Source organism: Lactuca serriola, chromosome 5, assembly GCF_051521515.1.
Source record: "Lactuca serriola cultivar US96UC23 chromosome 5, Lser_US96UC23_V15, whole genome shotgun sequence".
In the NCBI taxonomy this organism is placed as follows: Eukaryota; Viridiplantae; Streptophyta; class Magnoliopsida; order Asterales; family Asteraceae; genus Lactuca; species Lactuca serriola.
Window position 1 is genome coordinate 202,524,945 of NC_136412.1, and position 22,897 is coordinate 202,547,841.

Below are 22,897 nucleotides of genomic sequence, written 5' to 3' on the forward strand. Positions count from 1 at the left end.
GAGGAACACCCTTGTGAATCCAGTCTCAAACTAAGGAAAAGATTTTCAAAATGACTTTCGAATGGTTTTCAAAATAGTAAAGGAGGATGTAGAGTGTACGATCAGCCGGAGCCAATAACTAAACCCCAAACTACCATAAGGATAATTAATAATTTGATATGTTAGAACACCATGTTAGTGGTAGGCTAGGGATCTTCAGGAATTGCATTAATAGAATTGTCTGATTATATGATGCCTGATAGCCTAGGGTTTTCCTTATATGAAATTGACATCAGTACTCTAGTTGCCTAGTGTATGCATCATAGTTGTACATAATTAAGATCTTATAGCCTGAGAATGTTTGGTTTAACCTTATTTCCTGTTCTTGTTTGATGAAGGGTAGGACCAGATATTCGAATTTCTGTATGATTTAGCGTCATGTATGACTAGCACACACGAGTGTTGCAGGATTGGTGGAAGTTTCATGGATGAGTTGTGCGGGGTCAGTCAGGCAAGTTTTAAGATAGTTAGCCTTCGTCTAGGAGTGAGGATTGAGCGCTCGCCATGCTTATGTATATTGTTAGGGCGTTGTGATGATACTTGAGACAAATGTGGGTAGGTATGGAAGGTTGTATGGGCATGTACTACTGAAAACACATGACCCATATGCATAGCAAAGAAGTCACAACCCCTAGGGCTTAGTTGGGAGTTAGTTCCCCATTGTTATATGGAATATCTGATATCTTTTTGGTATATTTTCAGTATGGTGACTACGAGGCGATTTGTGACCGGATTCGGATCAGGATCGGGAGATGGCAGGCAGGGTAAACCAGCAGTGCCCGAGACTATTGGTCAGATGAGGTCAAATAAGTTGGACTTCGGGATTCAGGAGATCCTGCATGATGAGGTTGCTACACTGTTCCGGGCACAGTTGTCGGAGATGTTTGGGTCTTTCAAGACCGCTATGGCCGAGAACTTTGATGAGCGCTATGCAGCCATAGCTAAGATGGTTGCTGCTGCAGCCTCTACAGCTATAGCAGCCGCTGGTGGTGGGACCAGTCAGGCTTTTCATTACCGGGACATCGATAACACAAAGCCCTTGACATTAATGGGATTTAGGACCCGATCATAGCCAAAGGGTGGATATCTGACATTGAGGGATGGTTGTAACGACCCAAAAATCAAATGTAACATCCCAAAATTCAAGCTCGAAAATTTCATTTTTGAATTAATATGTTTAATAAACATTTTACCTAAGCATTGTTGATAAAACAACACGTTACAAAATGATAATGTTGTGTCTCAAACCATGACATCATAAGTAATGAAAATCAAGAGTACAATCCCAGAAACTCAATGCGGAAACCATGTGTGTGTGATGCACTGCTACATCGCCGGCTCCTTCCACTTCGACGAAGAGGTACCTGAAACCAAAACCAAAACTGTAAGCACAAAGCTTAGTGAGTCCCCCAATCATACCACATACCATACAATATCGTCAGTATCTTTCAACCAGTAACCTTCATCGGTATCTTTCAACCGGTAACCATCATCGGTACCTTTCAACTGGTAGCCATCATCGGTATCTTTCAACCAGTAACTGCCATTAGTATCTTTCAACCGGTAACTGCCATCAGTATCTTTCAACCGATATCTAGGGACTATTTCACCCCGTACCACTAGCATGCAACAACAGATAAAAGCATACAATCAGGAATATCCGGGTACCGACCTACCCCTAGGGCCTAAGGACCACTGTCAGGGAAGCTAATCCCTACTACACACATAACATTTCATATAGTTAAATATCATGACCAAAACACATAACCAGACTTAGATAATTATCACAAAGACAATCATCTTCTAAATACCCCTTTATGTTGGGTCGGCATTGTGGCCTTAGAACCACCCTACTGGAAGGTAACTCACCTCAATGCCGTGCAGTGTTTGAATTATCCTCGGCACACAAGTCGACTCCCTTTGACTCCTCGATTCCTTCAATGAATTGTAGAAGGTGCACAAACTCGGGTTCCCTTGGACTTTACTTATTTCCTCAAGATTTTCTCTTTCCTTTTTAAGACCACAAGCACCAAAATCCACCAACAAGGCTTAGATTGCTTCAATAACAGCTAGGGTTTTAATGAGAGGTGTTCTGTGAGCATAAGGGACGTTGTGGCCGACATAACATTGTTTAAATTGGGTGCAAACCCTCAGATTAGCTATAAAAGCTGCATATACCATATTAGCTATAAAAGCTGCATATACCACATACGCCATGCATACATAAACTTGTAAGAATACCATGGGCTACCCCACATGGTCTTTACCTAGGACTGCCATGGGCTACCTCACATGGTCTTACATCCAATGCCATGGGCTACCCTACATGGTCTTCACCTAGGACTGCCATAGGCTACCCCACATTGTCTTACATCCAATGCCACGAGCTCCCCCCGGGGTCTGCCATGCAAGTATCACAAAGACAACTTGCCTAACACATATCATATAATGACTAGCATGCCACATAGCATAAAGCTAACTATCATACCACATATCTCTACTACAGCTAATGTACCACATAACATAAGATGGGTTGGCCTTGGTGCCTCAGACCCATTGGCATGGTGAGACGACTCACCTCGAACGCAGAAGCTTCCTGAAGAAATCCTTAGCTGCTGCCCCACCAGCTACCTAAGCTGTCACTACCACACTACCAATCAATATACCCAATTAGCAATTGGGTCCCAAATCATAATCCTTAATCCATTCATGGGGTAAAATGACCATTTTACCCCTGGCCCAATATGATCCAAAACTAAGGGTCCAAACCCAAAACAAAAGCCCAACATTATAATGTCCATAAAACCATCAATGGCCTAATTTTCCAAATTGGGCCTAGACCTTTCTAATGGACCTTATACTAAAGCCCAATACTTTCCTTAGTCAATAATCCTGACCCAAATGGCCCATGAAGGCCCACAGCAACCAAGTCCAAGAATTGGCCCAAACCGAGGCCAATAATGCGAAGTTCATTTCTATATTGGGCCACAAGGCCCAATAGGCCCAACTATTCCATTATTGGCCCAAAGATGCATTCACGCCAAACTATCAACAAATCCAGGCCCAAAGGTCCGAAGTCCATAAAGGCCCAAGTCCTCCTGAGAGCGTAGGTGGAGTGTACCTCTTCTGTACGCTTAGCGTATTGAGCAAATGGATTGTACGCGCAGCGTACTACATCGTACGCCCTGCGTACAAACAACTCATGCACAACATCCATTAAGTACTTAATACTTGATCCTACAAGTCCAAATCACAGATCTGAGTTATATTTAACATCTAAACCCATAAAGTCACTGACTTGGTGACTTTGCATTCCCCAAACAAACACAAATTCCAAAAATGGCATTCTACTTCCATAAAAGTGACCTAACTCAAGCATGAACCCATTAAGACCATCAAGATGGCAACTTTTTGCCTTAGGGACTCAAATAGCATCAAGGGTGGCAACCCCAAGCCTAAAAACGGATTTGGAACCATAAAGCTCTATTCTTGGGACCAAAGAGATCCAAACACTCAACATAATAGATCTAAGAATTCAATGGTCAAGTTCAAAGCTTTATACCTTCATCAAGTAGTGAATGAGTCCTAAAAGCCAGATTCATCAGCTCCTCCTTGATTCCTATGTTTGCATCAAACTTCATCTTCTTGAAACTGGGTCAAACACCCCAAAAATGGACTCCATAAGCTCAAAATGCCGCCATGGATGATATATGACGATTTCTAGGGTTTAGAGGGTGGAGACTGAAGATATTACAGTTAGGTTATTAGATAAGGAGTTTAAATAGGGTCCAAGACCTTATAATAGGGTTTTGATCTGACTGGAGTACGCCCAACATACATATGGTACGCCCAGCGTACTCCGGGGAACATTCGCAATCCTACTGGTCAGTATGCCCAACGTACTCCAAAAGTACGCCCATCGTACTGCATTCTTCACTATTACGCCCAACGTACTCCCTGTGTACGCCCAGCGTACTCGGCTAAGCCTGAAACTACTAAACTTCCAAAGGCCATAATTCCTTCGTTATAAATCTGGTTTTGACGATACTTATATCCACGGAAAGGTAACTAGAAGCCCTACACTTCTATCAACTCATATCTTCCTAAATACCTTCTGAAAAAAGTCTATTTTACACAAAAACCCAAACTGTCATTTTACCAAAATACCCCTAGGCTCCAAAACACGAACCGAACACCCGGATCACTTCTAATACATCACCCCCACCCAAAGGGATGGATCTTACCTTCCAAAGAGCCATAATCCTAATAATGACCGAACTTCGACCCACCACCTCAGACTAGGAGTCAATTCAGAACAGAGTGTTACAACTCTCCCCCACTTAAATTAGATTGCGGCCTCGAAATCATGCATCACTGTCCCCGACATACCAGACAACCTGAGCAACACCGCCACTAACCCGTGAATACTACAACCCACTCAAGGTAACTGAAACCAATCCTCATAATGTTATAGAGCACAGAGCTGAACAAATTCCTTACAACCTGATCACACCCGCCCCACCTGAAATCTGAAGTCTCGAGATGGTCTGTCTCCTTGACAGACTGCCCATAACGAATCATCATCGAACTGATTTCCGAATAAACCAGTCTAGATACAATACTTCCCACTCGCATTACCTTAATGCTTACTAAAGAACAATATCACCGACTAACCGCGACTACTGAATAACAAGAAACTCCACATACAGACCCCAAATCACTAAAGTCGCTCCTACTCCTCTTGCTGCCACATTGCTGCTTTCCTCGAGAACAACCGCGGACCTCCTTGGTCCCAACCTGTCTACCAACTGTCTGGAGCACCCCACACATACCCGATTGCTGAGCCAAAAACACACTCAACAGTCCCCTGCGACCTCTGGCATACTCCCTCGTCCAACCTTAATTTCCATCTCTCCTTCAATCCATAGATCCATTCGATCGAGATAGGCTGACAAACTTTCGCCACTAAATCCAACACCAAAAACTTGAATACTACCAGAATAGCTGTAGACTTCCATCATACCCGCCTCCGTCGACCCACCATTTCCTGATTCCAACATGTCGTGGCTCTATTATGGATAGGGCCACCCGAGACACATCATAATGGCTTAAACTACCATCAAACCAATCCGTTCACCACCTTGAAATTTTGCCGTCGATGCCCTTGGCATATAGATTCCCCACATCCCAATTTACTCAAACAAAATCTCGCACAAATTCCGATCCGAGTTCCTATCCAGATCCAAATTGTCACTCCGGTGCTATCCAAAGATCCTAGAATGGGCATTTGCATAATGTACCATGACTTCCTTTCATGCTTTACTTGACCGATTAATAAATACCCTTAGCCGACTCCCTAAGACTTCCAGTCTCGCACCCGGTCCAACTACCAGGTTCTAATGAGATCCGATAACAGGGCTACCCAGTTGTAGCCCTACAGAAACATATACTACTCAACCACAAAATCCTGCATCGCAAGGTCTAACCCTTAGCTTAGCAGTCTCTACCGGTTCCATCCTAAATTCCCATAACCATCCGGGCTCGCCCCCAAATAACTGATCGGTTAATCACCTTTGGTCCTGATCCTAACTAAGTTGTGGCTCCCCTACAACCCTACAAACTAGTCTGCCCTAGTCCAAATCACCTAGAAGAATCCATGAACGCTACGACACCCCCGTAGTCTTACAACACTCTCTACTACTAGTGAATGCTATGGCTCCCCCGCAGTCTTACAACACTTTCCACACTACCTGACTGCTAGTGAATGATACGGCTCCCGCATAGTCTTACAATACCTCCCACACTATCTTACGGCTCCCCCGTAGTCTTACAACACTTTCCATACTACCCGACTGCTAGTGAATGCTACGACTCCACCGTAGTCTTACAACACTTTCACCCTCACATTATCACTGACCATAGCCCTATTGCTCATCTATCAATCCAGACACATCTTTACATTGAGCGCCCACGTGGTCTATCCTCCCAACTGAAGTCAAACACTGACTGGAACTCTACCTGGTTCCCTCCCCCAAAGCCTTCTATATGACATCAGACGACATGATCCAAATATTTAGGAGTTTCCCAAACTCCCATCCATGATATCCTATATTTAGTCAGCCCCTAAGGCCGACTTTCCTCCCCCAAAGGGGAATGTGAGACGCATCCTCGTCTTACACTCGCTTCTCTCCTGGATATCTGAATAACTCTCCCCCACTTAGATTCATCTAAGTCCGCTCAACATATTAGAATTGAAGGATTCCCAAACCCTCTCTCGTTCCAATGATCAATCTGCTGACGGCCGGTGCTTAACAAAGCTTTAACACCATGAATAACCCTTCCAACACAACATGCTACCTGAAATCCAGCTAATACTTCTTGTATCCCAACTACATCAATGACTTCAATGCTTAAAAGTGACATCATGCTCAGATCTCGGAGTCCAACGAACGGATAGTCCAACCAAAACCTCAACGACAACTTTCTCCTTCCCCAAAAATCCCGATGGCTCCTCCCTCGTTCAAGCCCTTGAACCAACCCTGAGAATGGCTGGAGCAGGTACACTCACTACTCCTCCTTGATCGCTAGACAGTCGACGTCCTTGTTGTCCACACAACGAAAAAGTAACGGGCTTGCTCCCTATGGCCAATCCCTGATGACATGGCCAAACCTGCTACACATGTAGCAACCCGTATCAATGGACAGATTCCGATAACGACTCGGAGCAATCACAGTACACACAGAATTCATTTCGCAAGATACATCTACCCGTAGATCTCTCTGAGATTCCTTGACATGCCGAATGGCATCTGACAACCCTTGCTAACCCAGACAATAGCAGAAAACCAACATGAGATCCAAGTCCTCACAATTCCCCAAGCGTTACAAATACCCGGTATCTACAGGAAATGGCCAAAGATAGCATATCCACGAATATCTAAAGGGTTCCTGACTACCTCCTCCTGTGGTACCCCGATCACCCTGAGAGCATAATGTAGCACCTCTTTCCGATTATAATGACAGTCTAAACCCTTGGAACGAAACTTTATCGTGCATTTTCTGCAAGCGTTGCACTAGATCCAACCCTACTAGCCTCTCAAATGCTAATCCAAATCTTGGGTCTCCGCTCGAGACCCTCCAATGAATTCTCCTAACCTGAACCTGTCTCATGAGGTACTCCTAATCAATTTTCCATCCTCGGCTCTGAGATCCGTATCATTCAGGGTCTCGCACCCTGACACACTCACCAGCTCAATCGCCACGACTATACTGCAATAGCTGGATCACTCTTTGCTCTAAACCGGGCTACAACTATCCCTATGACTTGGTCTCCAAAACCGAATGTGAAATAGATCGCACATTCAACCCTTGCCACCTGATACAAAAGATCCGAGGCGAACTTGAAGTCCTGGCAATCCTTCCATTAACTGGCTCACCATTAGAGCTGGGACCATACCCTGTCCCATCCCTGCACGCTCATCCTCATTCTGCAAAGTAGCTAATCCTACGATCAAGTCATTACCAAAAATTCTCCTTCCCATAAGCTTCTCAGATTCTCCAAGACTCTCACCGATTCGAGTATGGTTCATGGGCTTTCAGTAGTATGGGCCCAATACTACCTTCCACACTATCCATACTTTCCTCAGCAATCCTCTAAGCCGCTTACTCCACCAGTACACTAAATGTCTGCTAAACAACAACACAATCTCTACCGTATAACCTCCTAGGCTACCCCTAGGTTCCCAACTTCACCGAACTGCTCCACTAACCTCACTAGATCATCTCCTAGGCTTTCCTAGGTTTCCGATCTCACTCTACCATCAGCTGCATAGCACTCCTCATGATGCCAGCCATCCGCCACCTGGATATCGTCATATCCACTTAGTAGCTGACTCCCATCACCCAAGAGTTCCACAAAGCACAAAGCAAACAGTATTAAGGTAATTGGTAAATCTAACCAGCATACACTAGACAAGTCAGTCTATCCTCACATCCAATCTCCAAGTAGGTAACACCTGTCACTAATCTCATCCTAGGCTCTCCCTAGGGTAGTCTCCAACATGCGAAGCTATCATCAGACATTTAGTCCACGTACCACAACCCATTCTGTCCACATCCATCCATCCTCGTTGTTGGCTGCCTTTATGCATGCAAATTGTACACAGAACAGGAAACCAGTCCTAACCGTATACAATTTTTAAAACATACACTTAACAGTTACCAATACGAATTATCATTGTAATTCCAGCATGACATCCAATATCCTCATGGCTATAAGCACCACATATCAGGCCAACCTATTGCTGACTACTCAACACTAGCATGCAAGTCTACTAGCTCATACCACATATAAAGGCATCTCTCCTAGCCTTAACTAGCATGCGATTCTCAGATTCATAAATGAAATCATAACAAATAAAAATTGTGGGTATTCTGGGAAACTTACTTGAGCTCGGCCGATTACATGCACCACACCCTTTCTTGTCTTATAAATTCTTTACTCGAGAACATTTTTTTTCTTTGAAAACCTTACAGATCCTCAGTTTGAGTCCAGACTCACCCGAAAGTATGTCCGAATCACTCAAACCAAGGCTCTAATACCAACTTGTAACGACCAAAAAATCAAGGGTAAAAATTTCATTTTTAATATAGCTAAAACGTTGATACCATTTATTCCAAACATTTCAAATCATCATTAAGTAGAACATTTATCAGAGTTCATCCCAAAATCATTCATTGCGGAAATCATAGGTGTGTGCACTGCGATCAATCTGAGCCCTTCCTTTCCAAAAAAAATGATACTTGAAACCATAAACAAAACCTGTAAGCACAAAGCTTAGTCAGTCCCATAGACCATACCCCACACACAATCCACATAACACATACCATATTAGCTATAAAAGCTACATATACCACATAAGCCATGCATACATAAACTTGTAAGAATACCATGGGCTACCCCACATGGTCTTTACCTAGGACTGCCATGGGCTACCCCACATGGTCTTACATCCAATTCCATGGGCTACCCCACATGGTCTTCACATAGGACTACCATGGGCTACCCCACATTGTCTTACATCCAATGCCAAGGGCTCCCCCCGGGATCTGCGATGCAAGTATCACAAAGACAACTAGCCTAATACATATCATATAATCACTAGCATGCCACTTAGCATAAAGCTAACTATCATACCACATATCTCTACTACAGCTAATGTACCACATAACATAAGATGGGCTGGCCTTGGTGCCTTAGACCCATAGGCATGGTGAGAAGACTCACCTCGAACGCAAAAGTTTCCTGAAGAAATCCTTAGTTGCTGCCCCACCAGCTACCCGAGCTGTCACTACCAATCAATATACCCAATTAGCAGTTGGGTCCCATATCATAATCCTTAATCCACTCATGGGATAAAATGACCATTTTACCCCTAGCCCAATATGATCCAAAACTAAGGGTCCAAACCCAAAACAAAAGCCCAACATTATAATGTCCATAAAACCATCAATGGCCTAATTTTCCAAATTGGGCCTAGACCTTTCTAATGGACCTTATACTAAAGCCCAATACTTTCCTTAGTCAATAATCCTGACCCAAATGTCCCACGAAGGTCCACAACAACCAATTCCAAGAATTGGCCAAAACTGAGGCCCAAAATGCGAAGTTCATTTCTATATTGGGCCACAAGGCCCAATAGGTCCAACTATTCCATTATTTGCCCAAAGATGCATTCAGGCCCAACTATCAACAAATCTAGGCCCAAAACCATTAGGGCCCAAAGGTCCGAAGTCCACAAAGGCCCAAGTCCTCCTGAGAGCATACGTCCAACGTACCTCTTCTATACGCTTAGCGTACAAAGCAAATGGACTGTACACGTAGCGTACTACATATTACGCCCAGCGTACAAATAGCTCATGCACAACATCCATTAAGTGCTTCATACTTGATTAAATCACAGATCTGAGTTATACTTAACATCTAAACCCATAAAGTCACTGACTTGGTGATTTTGCATGCCCCAAATAAATCCAAACTCCAAAAATGGCATTCTACTTCCATAAAAGTGACCCTAACTCAAGCGTGAACCCATTAAGACCATCAAGATGGCAACTTTCTGCCATAGGGACTCAAATAGCATCAAGGGTGGCAACCCCAAGCCTAAAAACGGAATTGGAACCATAAAGCTCCATTCTTGGGACCAAAGAGATCCGAAAACTCAACATAATAGATCTAAGCATTCAATGGTCAAGTTCAAAGCTTTATACCTTCATCAACCTATGAGTGAGTCCTAAAAACTTTATCTATAAGCTCCTCCTTGATTCTTATCTTTGCATCAACCTCATCTTCTTGAAAATGGTTCAAACACCCCAAAAATGGACTCCATAAACTCAAAATGCCACCATGGATGATATATGACGATTTCTAGGGTTTATAGGGGCGGAGGCTGAAGATATTAGGATTAGGTTATGAGATAAGGAGTTTAAATAGGGTCCAAGACCCTAAAATTGGGTTCTGATCTGACTGGAGTACGCCCAGCGTACTCCAGGAAACACTTGCGATCTTCCTGTTCAGTACACCCAAAGTACTGCAACAGTACGTGCAACATACTGCCTTCTTCACTAGTATGCCCAGCGTACTCCCTGTGTACGCCCAGCGTACTTGGCTAAGCCTGAAACTACTAAACTTCAGAAGGCCATAACTCCTTCGTTATAAATCCGTTTTCGACGATCCTTATATCCATGGAAAGGTAACGAGAAGCTATACACTTCTATCAACTCATATCTTCCTAAATACCTTCCAAACAAAAGTCCATTTTCTACAAAAACCCGAACTACCATTTTACCGAAATACCCCTAGGCTCCAAAACACGAACGGAACACCTGAATCACTTTGAATACATCACCAACACCCAAAAGGGGTAGATCTTACCTTCCCAAGAGCCATAATCCTTATAATGACCGAACTTCGAGCCACCACCTCAAACTAGGAGTTAATTCAGAACAGAGCGTTACAATGCTTTTTCACATGCTCATGTCCTACTGACCAGAAGGTCAGGTGTGCTCTGAACTTGCTGAGGTCCGGAGCGAAAGACTGGTGGAGGTTGATGACAGGGTCGTATACTGATCATTAGAGACATGTGGTTACTTGGGATCAGTTCAGGGAGATGTTCCACGCTTGCTCCATTTCACGGGTGAGCGGGAGCGGCTGACACATGATTTTTGGATTTGGGACAGGATACAGAGATCACCCGTATGTTCATTGAGAGGGAAATGTTTTGCCCAGAGTTTACTTCCGATTAGGCTCAGATGACACGTTATTTGAGAATGCTCAAGACTGACATCTGATAGTATCTTGCTACCCGGCATTGTGATACACTACTGGAGTTACAGGAGGCCGCTAAGCGGTGTGTACTTGAGATTGAGTTACAGTTATTAGAGCACAGGCAAGCCTTAGCGCAGTCACAGCCAACACCGAAGTGGTCCAAGGCCGTTGATTCTAGATCGGGGGCCAGCGCAACATTACTTGTGGGAAGTTCATGAAGGTCATTCTGGAGTTTATAGATCCGGTAGTGCGTGCCACAAATGCGGAAACGAGGGGCACTTTGAAAGGGATTTCCTCCAGTTATCCCCGGTTCAGGATATGAGGATTTATTATCACTGCAATCAGGTTGGTCACGTAAATACCAACTGTCCATTGCTCGCCACCCGATCAACGCATGCTCCAGCGTCGGCTACACTGAAGATTACTAACGGGAGTCAAGATAGAGCAGAGACCCCGAGGGCTCCGGGATGTGCCTTTCAACTCACAGTTGAGGAGGCCAGGGCAGCACCGTATGTGGTGGGTGGTATGTTTTTATTCCTTATCTTGTTGGTCATATTTATTTTATGCTCATGTGTTGTACCTATGTTAGGTACGTTCTTAGTGAAATCCTTATCTGCATTGGTGTTATTTGACTCTGGGGCGAGTCGGTCATTTTTCTCTCGATCGTTCAGTATGGAGTTCAGTTTGCCTATATGAGAGCTAAAGTGTCCATTGCAAGTCTCTATCACCAACGAACACAAGATTTCAGCTTCTCTAGTCTATCGGGGTTGCGTTCTGGAGATCTTCGGGTTATCCTTCCCGACATACATGATTCCGATTCCCATGGGGGATGTATGTGTGATTATGGGTTTGGACTGGCCGAGTCATTTCGGTGCCATGATCGACTGTGAGGGTCAGCGGGTGGAAGTTCGAACCCCAAGGGGGGAAACTGATTATCTACAACGAGGGCACTAGATTGGGTTCAGGCTTTTTCTCAGCTGCGAGGGCTCGACAGTATATTCAGCACAGGTGTGCGAGTTATTTAGCATATGTGGTGGATACGCGGGTCAGGGATAACATTTTGGTTACGGATGTTCTGGTTGTTATAGAGTTTATTGATGTATTTTCGAAGGTTTTACCCGGAGTGCCTCCGAAGAGGCAGGTCGAGTTCGGGATCGACCTAGTGCTAGGTGTGGCATCTATTGCCAAGGCACCATACCGATTTGTTGGGTTTTAAGCATTCTAACACTCCTAAGTGTACATTTAACCCTAAATACCTTGGATCTATGTTTTCTCTATTATACATGCAAATATGAACTTTCCAAGGTCTTCATCCTAACTAGCATAATAACATTGATTCATATGAATATATCAAGTTAGAATTACATACCTCTTTGATGTAGAATGTCTTCATGAAGCTTGAGTGCCTAATGCCCCAAGTTTGACACCTTAAATGGTTCACACAACACCAAATACACTTGGAATAGATTAGAGAGAAATCCACACTTCATGAAAATCGGCTAGCCCTTTCTATCACTCATAGTCGCTGATTTTCCCAAGAATATGATCTTTATATAGTGTCACAATTAGGGTAAAACCTAATTGTCATGGATTTTCATTTCCTTGGATCCATGGGTTCAAATACACCATGGAGCATCTTATGGGCTTTAGCCCAACTTGATAATCCATGGAGCATTAGCCCACTATATAAGTATGGATGATTTACACAATCAACCAATATATTTATTTAGTCTTCTTTTGATCACTTAATTAATTCTTGATCAATACTAATTAAATAATCTTATTAATATATTAGAACTTATAATATATTAACAAACCTTAAGTGTTATTTCTCTTATTATAGTCTATCCAAATGCATGATGCCATGCAACCCAAATGGACCATGTGGGGTCGGGTCAAGTCTTACCAATTATAGTTATGGACTTAGACACTAATCCAACAGTCTCCCACTTGGATAAGTCTAAAAATATTATTGCAGGTATGACTTCAAGAACCGACTGGAAATCGTAGCTCTCAAAAGCTTTTGTCGACCTCTAACCTTGCCGACGATCTCTGACCTTTGTCAACGACTTGTCCATTAGATAAAGGATAATATATTCCTCTATTCTAGATATAATATGGACTGAAACATGGATTGTAATCATTCTCTCTGTTCATTTGTTGTTTCCCGATTTCCGATTTATGATGACTGACTAATTGAACAAATCAAATCAGTCTAGGCCCGGCCGAGAACTTAAATTTGTCATCACCAAATCATCGAGGGGCCCACATATATTGCTTTTATCCCGAAGTTAAAAGGAATGGATAAACTTCGACTCATATGCCTTGTTATACTACTTGTTGAATCATACACAAAGGCACGTTTTATAACATCGAGTTACCAATGCGTTTTCGTGCAATCAATGTATAACCAACTCATAGTAACAACTCATATCTCTAGGTTTAAAGAATATAAGATATTATCATCTCATGATCACTAGTAATAAATCCATGAAGTGATTCCAATGAGCGTGGGTTGAATCCAATACTCAGAACGTATGAGCACTCATGAGTGTTGTAGCACAACTTTGTCCACCAACTTGGACCTCTAGAATCCAACCCATGACAGTCTTGATTCATATCTACTTCCAACATATGACTGACTGTGGATGGTGTGAATAACTTAGTCATTCAGAACAATGACCTAGTTATTCTGGAAGTCAAAACATGCAAAGTGAAACACAAGAATAATTGAATCCAATATGGTCTCAAAACTTATGAATATAAATAAAACACCTTTTATTTATCACCATATGATTACACATTATTCATTGCATACTGTTTCAGCTATCAACTTTATTCTTGAATTAAAACAATAGTTGTCCCATGCTCCAAGCATGTACACTATGTTTTCTAAACACTAGTCATGCCACACACCAAGTATGCATAGTATGTTTGTCTATGATCTTTACTTTGCGAAATAGATCAATTGAACATAACTCCAATTGTAACACTCGTGTTTCTAGCCTAGGCATTTATATTGAGTTGATAGTCTAGGTTAACCTTTGTAACTCATTTTGAAGAAATGAAAAGGAGTTATGTGAATATTATGTGAATTATGTGTTTTATGCTTAATTATTAGGGCTTAATTAATTAAGAATAAAAATAAGCGTCAAAATTAAAGTGTGAGATAAGCCCGATATCTTTACATAAAGTTGTAGTGGTCGAAACAAGGATTTCGGGGATATAAAGAATACCAAAATCCGAGTTATAACGAAGAAGTTATGACCTGTCGAAGTTTCGCGACAAAACCGGCACGGTGCTGAATGTCGTAAAAAGTGAGTTTTTGATAAACTACTTTTTAGCCTTAGTAATCTAAACAAAAGTTGTAGTATTCGTTAAACCGAGAAGTTCGATAAAAAGAACGCCCAAATCTGACTTCGTATGAGGAAGTTATGATTTTTCGAAGTTTCAGCATAGCAGTAGACAGCTAAAAACTCGAATTTTAGATCGAGCGATTTTTAGCCAATACAACCTAAACGAGAATTGAAGGTCTCGTCATTAGGAGCACAACGGTAAAAAGTCTGACGAAAACGGACGTCGGATGAAGAAGTTATGAATTTTTAACGGATTTCCTGTCCCGGTCTGTTAAAAATAATAATATAAAATTTAAATTCAAAATTAGCCGACGAAGTCTAAACGGAAGTTGTAGATCTTAAATTTAGCAACGCGTGCATATAAAAAACGTCAAAAACGGAGCTCGTATGCGAAAGTTATGGATTTTAGAAGTTTTGGCGCGAAAACCGAGAAATTTCGCGTAGTCACAATTGCCACGTCACCCTCGCTTAGAAAGTGACACGTGTCCTGCTGAGTCACCTGGCTGCTGAGTCATTAGGCTGCTGAGTCACCGAGGCTGCTGAGTCATGCGAGCCACATGTCCTCTTCTGATTCGACCGAAGAAGAGGCCCAATCCGAAGCAGCCAGCTCCCCAGCCGAAGCTTCGCCCAGCTGCCGCGTGTGTCCGAGCCTCGCATAGCCTAGCTCCAAGCCTCGCAGGTGCGCCAGCAAGCCGCGGTCCACTTAGAAGCCAACAGCGAGCCCTCGCATGTGCGAGCCATGCGAGCCATGTGCGAGACCCTCCTGCGAAGCCTCTTAGCCGTCGGATCAGGAGACTTCTCAGCCGTTGGATCAAACTTCGGACCCTATAAATAGAAGGATACCTGCGAGGGTTTCCGGTTACTTTTGGAATTTAGCCATTTTTAGCCCCTCTCTCCATATTTTCTTCATCTTAACATCCCGCAAAGCCCCGATATCAATTGTAAAGCCCGTAATACCCCACGAAGTGCCCGAGAAGCCAGGAAAATTTATCTTTTCGGTTTCGAAGCCCGACTTTTACAAAGCCCGGTTTCTCAATAAAACTCCCGGTTTTATTAGAAACGATTGTTTTAGGAAACGAATTGCTGCCCGATTATCATCAAATCATGTGAGTGTATAGTCACTTTCATTTTACACATAGATATGAAGTATTTACCTTATAATACGTGCTATGTGTAAATATAATAATTATTTATTTGAGGTGATTGTTGTGTTGATGTTTTATACAAGTTTTAAACTGTATAAGTATTTTTATCTACAAATATGTTGGGTAGAACATGGGTAGATTGTGATGTGTGATAAAATAAAATTGATGAGAGGCCTCGATGTGTTTTGAGATCCAGTCATCTAGCGGAGTTTGGATGACGACCACGGACTTTCTAGACAGTCCAGTGGGAAACATTATCAGGTCCGCAAACTATAGGTGTTAATGAACTAAGAGTGTTCATTCGTTGTACTCCATCCCCCTCATGGTTGCCTTTAGGACATGTATGGCTGAGGAAACCCCTTAGCAGTAGTGTCCATCCCGATGATATTCTTTAGGCTAGGTCCCTTGTGACAAGTGTTTAGGGATATAAAGTGAGGATAACGGGAACGGGTAATCAGGGTTATTGTTGATTGATGAACTTAGTAAGTTTATTATTATTGTGGGTTGAAAACCCTATATGCTCACCAAGCTCCCAAGCCTGACCCACTCAACTTTTTATGTTACAGGTAGTGGACCCCGAGCATAGTCGGAGGACAACGAGAGATTTTTGGATTATAGGCCAGTAGTTGTAAATAACTGTTGAAAGGCTTATAATGTCTTGTTTATGCTTTTGGATCTGTATCGGAACATGACATCCCGAGGTTTTGATATATATATGGAAAACATATAGCTTCTTAATGAAGGGTTTTGATAAACTTTTATCATATTTTGTTTGGGGACCAATTCCGCAACATCTTTTAAAAAGATTTCTCTGATTTTATTTTAAAAAGCATAAATTAAATCGGTCTTTTCTGGCCGAGAAATTAGGGGATGTCACACCAATGATTCTCTTTTCACACTCCCAAATCCTTACTGCAAATGGAAGAATTCCAAATTCAGGCCATTTACTGAAATCTGTTAGATTCTAAACTTATATGCATTGATCCTCTTGTAATGATTATGAACAAAGTCACATGGAATTGGCAACAATCATTACAGAGTATTCCAAAGGAGATCAACTCCTTGGAAACATCCTTCTTGCATTAAGTTTCCTAATCTTATACAGATTGAATACTTTCTAACTTTGAAACATTTCCATATTAACACTATACTTCCAACTGTCCTTGAGCAACCAATCTTTGGTAAACCTTAGATTGTCCTCAACAATTGCTTAATCCTTTTAGTCATATCCAATTCTAGACCTTTTCCCTTCTTAATGCCCCAGACATTTCGAAAATTTAGAAAGGATGAATATTATAGCACATGCAATCGATCCTGTACCAAAAGCAAATGGGACACAATTCATGATGTTTCACATAAAGACATGATACTAGACCAGTCTTTTGCTATAATATTTCTATTTCTATTTGCCAGGTTCTCATAATTTCAGATTATGAAAATGGATGCCGTAATCATAATCGAATTTTAGAATGCAAATAATAGACACATATATAGGATTTCCTTATGTTGAGCCATTCCAACATGAAATTCATATATATATCCTTGACTAAATACGATTAAAACCTCAATCTAAGCTTTTAGATTTGAGATGAACTATAATTTCCTCTCCCTTAATTATAGCAAAACAACTTTTCCCCAATTGAGAACTTTTGTTTTCTATAATTAACATTGCTAACTTGCAACCTTTATCATAATTATCATGCTCCCACTAACATGATGATTATTAGCATAACACTTATGCTCCCACTAGCTTTGATATGTACTCAAAAATCAGCTGCACTTCTAGAAAAACAATACTTTATTGACTTTCTTACCAAAGTTTAGATTTCTGATACTAGATTGCTTTGATAAAACTTTATAAATATCATACACCTTATCTTAGATAGCTCATAAGTGTGTCTAAACAATTTAAAAACTATGAAAAGGGATGCCGTAATCATAGTCTCAATTGTTTAGACATTTTCCACTTCTCACAAGTCCATGTTAGTGTGCCGGTTAACCACACACGCTCCACTAACGACTTTGAGAATGCAAATATCACAATTTCTATCTTGCTAAAATCTACTTAATGAAAGTGTTTCCTCACCATCATTTTCATGAATCGGAGAGAAACCTTATGACACTTAGATTTAATGGTGTATGTGTTCTTATCCATGTGAATTGTCAGAACCATAATCACAAGACAAGGTTACTGACAAATTCACACTTATATGGATTAAACTTGTGCAATCTTAAATTCTTTCCATTTGGCAGCTCAAGTGCCTGCCATTGCTTCCAAGTTTTTATGCAACCAATTGAGAACTCTAAGAACTCATATGCAAAGTCAACTTTAACTGGAATGGGCACAGAAATAGAAATATGTCAACACGATAGGTTATAAACCTCACGTTGTGTGCTAGAGATAAACTTACAGGTTTTTATTCTTGACTATCCTTTCAGGATCTTTAAGACTCCCACTATCCTCTTGACACATAAGACTCACTTGCCAAATATTCAAGAGATAGTTTGGATTCTTTATCAAGACAAACACATTACACAATTGGCCTTAGTTGGTCTTTGTTTTATCAAAAACATCACAACTTACCAATTTCAAATGTACAAGAGTAGGACACTTTTACTCTTACATTTGACAGGTGTTTTAAACCTTTATTTAAGATATGTCACTCAACTTATAGTCTTGGAGTATGACTCTAAGACTTGTTTTGGAACGAAGTATGACTCATCTTCTTGATTTTACCACTTCAACCTCTTCTTATCTATCATAATGTACTTAGAGGATGAATTGTGATATGGTCTCTTAATCATTAAGATGATCATATAACATGATACTAAAGTACTCTCCCATTTTTTCAGATTTGAGAAACTTTTATCCTTCTGCCTAATTTGATTCTTCTCATTCGTTCTGCCATACATCGAAAATTTTCCAATGTATAAGAGTTACACTTAAACTTGTAAGTGTAACCATATTTACTAAACTTTAGTAAATCATGACGAATATTCTAATAGATCTTTTGTGGTGGACTTGATCAGTGCCCAAGAATGTGTACTCGATCTCTTAGTCCTTCACTTGATTCACACATACATGTGAACAAGGAACTAGTCTTAATTTTCCAAAGCTGAAAGTTCACATTCATCATACTATACAACTTGCATGATTTCCAAGATTCTATCCAACTGACACCTTGGGTGATGAGAATCTTTCCTTATTTGGTAAATTTAGACACTACCATAAACGAAAGAATCAAATCCATTTTCCAATATTGCTATCAATGGAATCAAATAAGCAACAATTTTTAACAAATGCCATTGTAAGGATCCTTAAAATAAATAAAATCAAATATTTTCCTTTTATTTTAAAACTTTGCGGAAAAACTTATCCTTACAGTGCAAATGAAAACCTTGTTGTTATCTATTCCTAAGCAATGTGTCATAACTCCTAAGTAACAGCTCCAAATTCTGATGCGATCGAAATCCATCTTGCGATCAAAATCAGCATATACTCCCTTTAAGCTTTCTCTCTTTCTTTGATTCTTATAACATCACCAAGTGACCCAGTCACATTATGTAATAGAATCACCAAATAAGAGCTTAACAGAGTTACACAACGGAGTAGGGTCAAACTTATTGACTTTAACATCCTTATGTAAATTTGGTAGCGTCACAATCAATTCCCCTTCCTTTGGAAAATTAACATATGGACGTTTTGGTAATGGTACATGGGACTATCACAGACTTAGCATTTCTCTTTACCATTTGGTCAACCGAGTTGACTATGGCTGATCCTTTTCCATTGGGAAGAGAATGCTTTTTATGGATTTCCAGTGTCACCATTCTTAATGTCCATAAAGTTTTTTGGAAGCTGATCTTAGCAAATAAATAAGATCTTTAAGGGTCTTTGTGACAACCCGACGTTTGCTCCATCGCCGTAACCCGTTTCCGTCCATAAAATTCGTCTTTTTCAAATTGTTTCCGTTTAAGTTTTTAAATTAAGTCATTATTTTTGAGACTTCTATTATGACTTAACGGGTGTCCAAACATGTTAGAAAATCAAGAAAACACCCCAATCTAGTGATTAGAAAATTTTTAGTTTCGACCATATCGGGTTACGACAACTTAATCGGGTGCAACCAAAAGCCCCGTTTAACATCAGTATCGGCTAGAATTCCACCGTGTCCCAAACTTTAACCATATATAAAATGGAATGAGCCTCATTTGAATCCTTTTTCACTCTTTCTTTACTTTAACCAAAAGCCCCGTTTAACATTAGTGTACGTTTCTGAGTGTATCCAAATATTCGAAAATATGGCTAAGTATAGTAGATATTCGACATTCGCGTGTAGGATAACTAGGATAACATAATACCTAACTAATACAACAAGTATGGTAGATACTAACACGTTTCATTCCGAATCAAGAACAAATCATCGACTATTAGGAAAATGAGGGTTTTTCTTGGGATAACATAAATGCTCTTAACTAAATTGTGTAACGAATGGATAACTAATCTTTCTTTATAAGAAAGTATGAGATTTTCATGGATAACGACTTTTTCAGAAAACCAAAGGAAACTTATTCTTTTTCAAAAATAAACCGCTTATGAACTCACCAGCTTTATGCTAATTTTCAAACTGCTTGTATTCTCAGGTCCACATTAGACAGGTAGACTACGATCTTTTGGAGAAGACGGAGCATATAGAAGACTCGTCTTATCTTTTGTTCATATGATATATGTATAACACATGTAACTCTTTGTTTTCAGACAATGTAAATAAATCTATGTAATGTAAAGTTTTGTGTTTACTATGCTTACTATGTACATTGGTTGTGATACTTCATGATGTCCTCCGCCCCGGAACGTTTCCGCCTTCGGTTTTGGGTGTGACAGATTGGTATCAGAGCCCTTGTTTATAGTGAACTAGTATACCAAACCTTACATGGTATAAGAGTATAAACACTAAGGGGCCTAAGTGCTCTTAACTAAAAGTATACTTTAAAATATAAGTATTTTCAAAAGTATACAAGTATACCTAACCGTCGAAATCCGTAACTACAAGTAGAACAAAACATAAGTAAATGGGTGCTGTACGCTGCAGTTAAACCTGGGCAGTTATGTAGTCGTGTCTAGGATCAATATAGCCTGATCAACTATATTCATTCAAGGCACGACCACCATGTGCTTTGGAGTGACTGTGGTATGCGGAATGCCTAAAACTTACCCAATACCCAAACAACGAGTCGTTGTCAGAGCGAAACATGAAATACTATGGGAGTATTTCTCGAGCCAAATCCGTTATAGAAATCCTCATTCCAGCGTTGCTCCTCAATCATTCCTTTAGCGATAGTTTATCTACTTTGATAACTCTTTCCTGCTTTATCGCTTAATAGAATTCTATATATGTCTTAATGAGATATCCCCTGTTCCATATCTCTTGATTCAATTCCGAGGACTTATGATCCTCTCTTTCCTGGCTATTTTAGATCAATATGCCTCCGAGGAAAAGACCCAGCTCAAAGAATAACAATCCTCCTCCGCCACCACCTCCTCCCCAATTTGATCCCGTAATGTTCCAGGCAGCTGTTGCTGCCGCAGTGGCAGCCGCCATGTCTCAAATAAACCCCGGTGGCCCCGGTGGGCAAGGAGGTTGTCCCCAGCCCAAAAACCAGGAAGGTAGCCAAGGACACTGGAAGGAGTGTTCCTATACGGACTTTATGAATGCAAAACCCACATTCTTCGATGGCATAGGAGGTGTCATTGCCCTAACTCGGTGGTTAGAGAAAATCGAATCTATCTTCGAGATCTGTGCCTGTTCAGAATCCAACAAGGTGAAATTCGCCGCCTGCACGTTCACCGATAAAGCTTTAACTTGGTGGAACGGCTGAGTCAAATCCTTAACCCTACCTGTAGCCGATGCTATGGGTTGGGAAGTCATCAAGGAAATCCTGTTCGTGGAGTACTGCCTCGGGGCGAAAAGCAGAAGTTAGAGCATGAACTCTGGAACCTGAAGATGAAGGGTTCCGATATCGCCGCCTACACTTCCAGATTCGATGACTTGGCATTACTCTGTCCGGGAATGGTTACCCCATAGAGTAAGAAGATTGAGAGGTTCATCTGGGGGTTGACCCAGCCAACCAAAGGTAACATTTTAGCTGCGAAGCCGGATACCTACGACAGCGCCAAATACCTAGCGCCAACCCTGATCGACCATAGTGATGACATAGAGGAAGCAACCACCTCTCCTGAGCCGACAGAGAGAAGTGGGGAGAAAATAAAGTTTTGGAAGAAGAATAAGAAGAGTTAGCCTTCACAGGAGCCCTCGAAGAAACAGTAGTTAGTGGCAGTCCACGCTGCCACTACCCCTGCTGCTGTTTCTGTCGTCGGTTCCTCAGCCCAAGCACCTGTCACCAGATATGCTAGTATTCTTCCGTGGTGCAACAGGTGCAGTTACCACCATCGTATCCCTGGTCCATGTCGTGAGAAGTTTTGCAAAAACTGTGGCCAAGAGGGCCACCTTGCGCGAAGCTGCAGAAAACCAACTCAATCAACCAGTCAAGCTTCCGGAGCGTGTATCAATCAGGCCTGCTACGGTTGCAGTGAAGTTGGGAATTATAAGAAAAACTGCCCCAAGGCAGCAACAACTGGCAACACCGGGAGAGTTCTAGCTATTGGACAAGATTAGGCAGCCGCCGACCCCACCGTTGCCACAGGTATATTCCTCCTCGATAAATCTTATGCTTGTAATCCTTCTCGATTCTGGTGCTGAAAGAAAAATTTGTTAGTATTCATTCAAACACCTTCCTAAACTTAGTTCTTCGTTAGTAACCGAAACGCTTACCGTCGAGACGACTATCAGTAAGAAAGAGAACGTTAATTTCATATCCATAAGTTGTATCCTTACTCTGGACAATTATTCCTTTCCATTCGACCTAATGCCAATTTCTCATGAAGAGTTTTGATGTTATCATTGGCTTGATTTGACTGAGTCCAATCATACAGATATTCTTGGTTTCGAAAAGGCCATCCGTCTCAATCT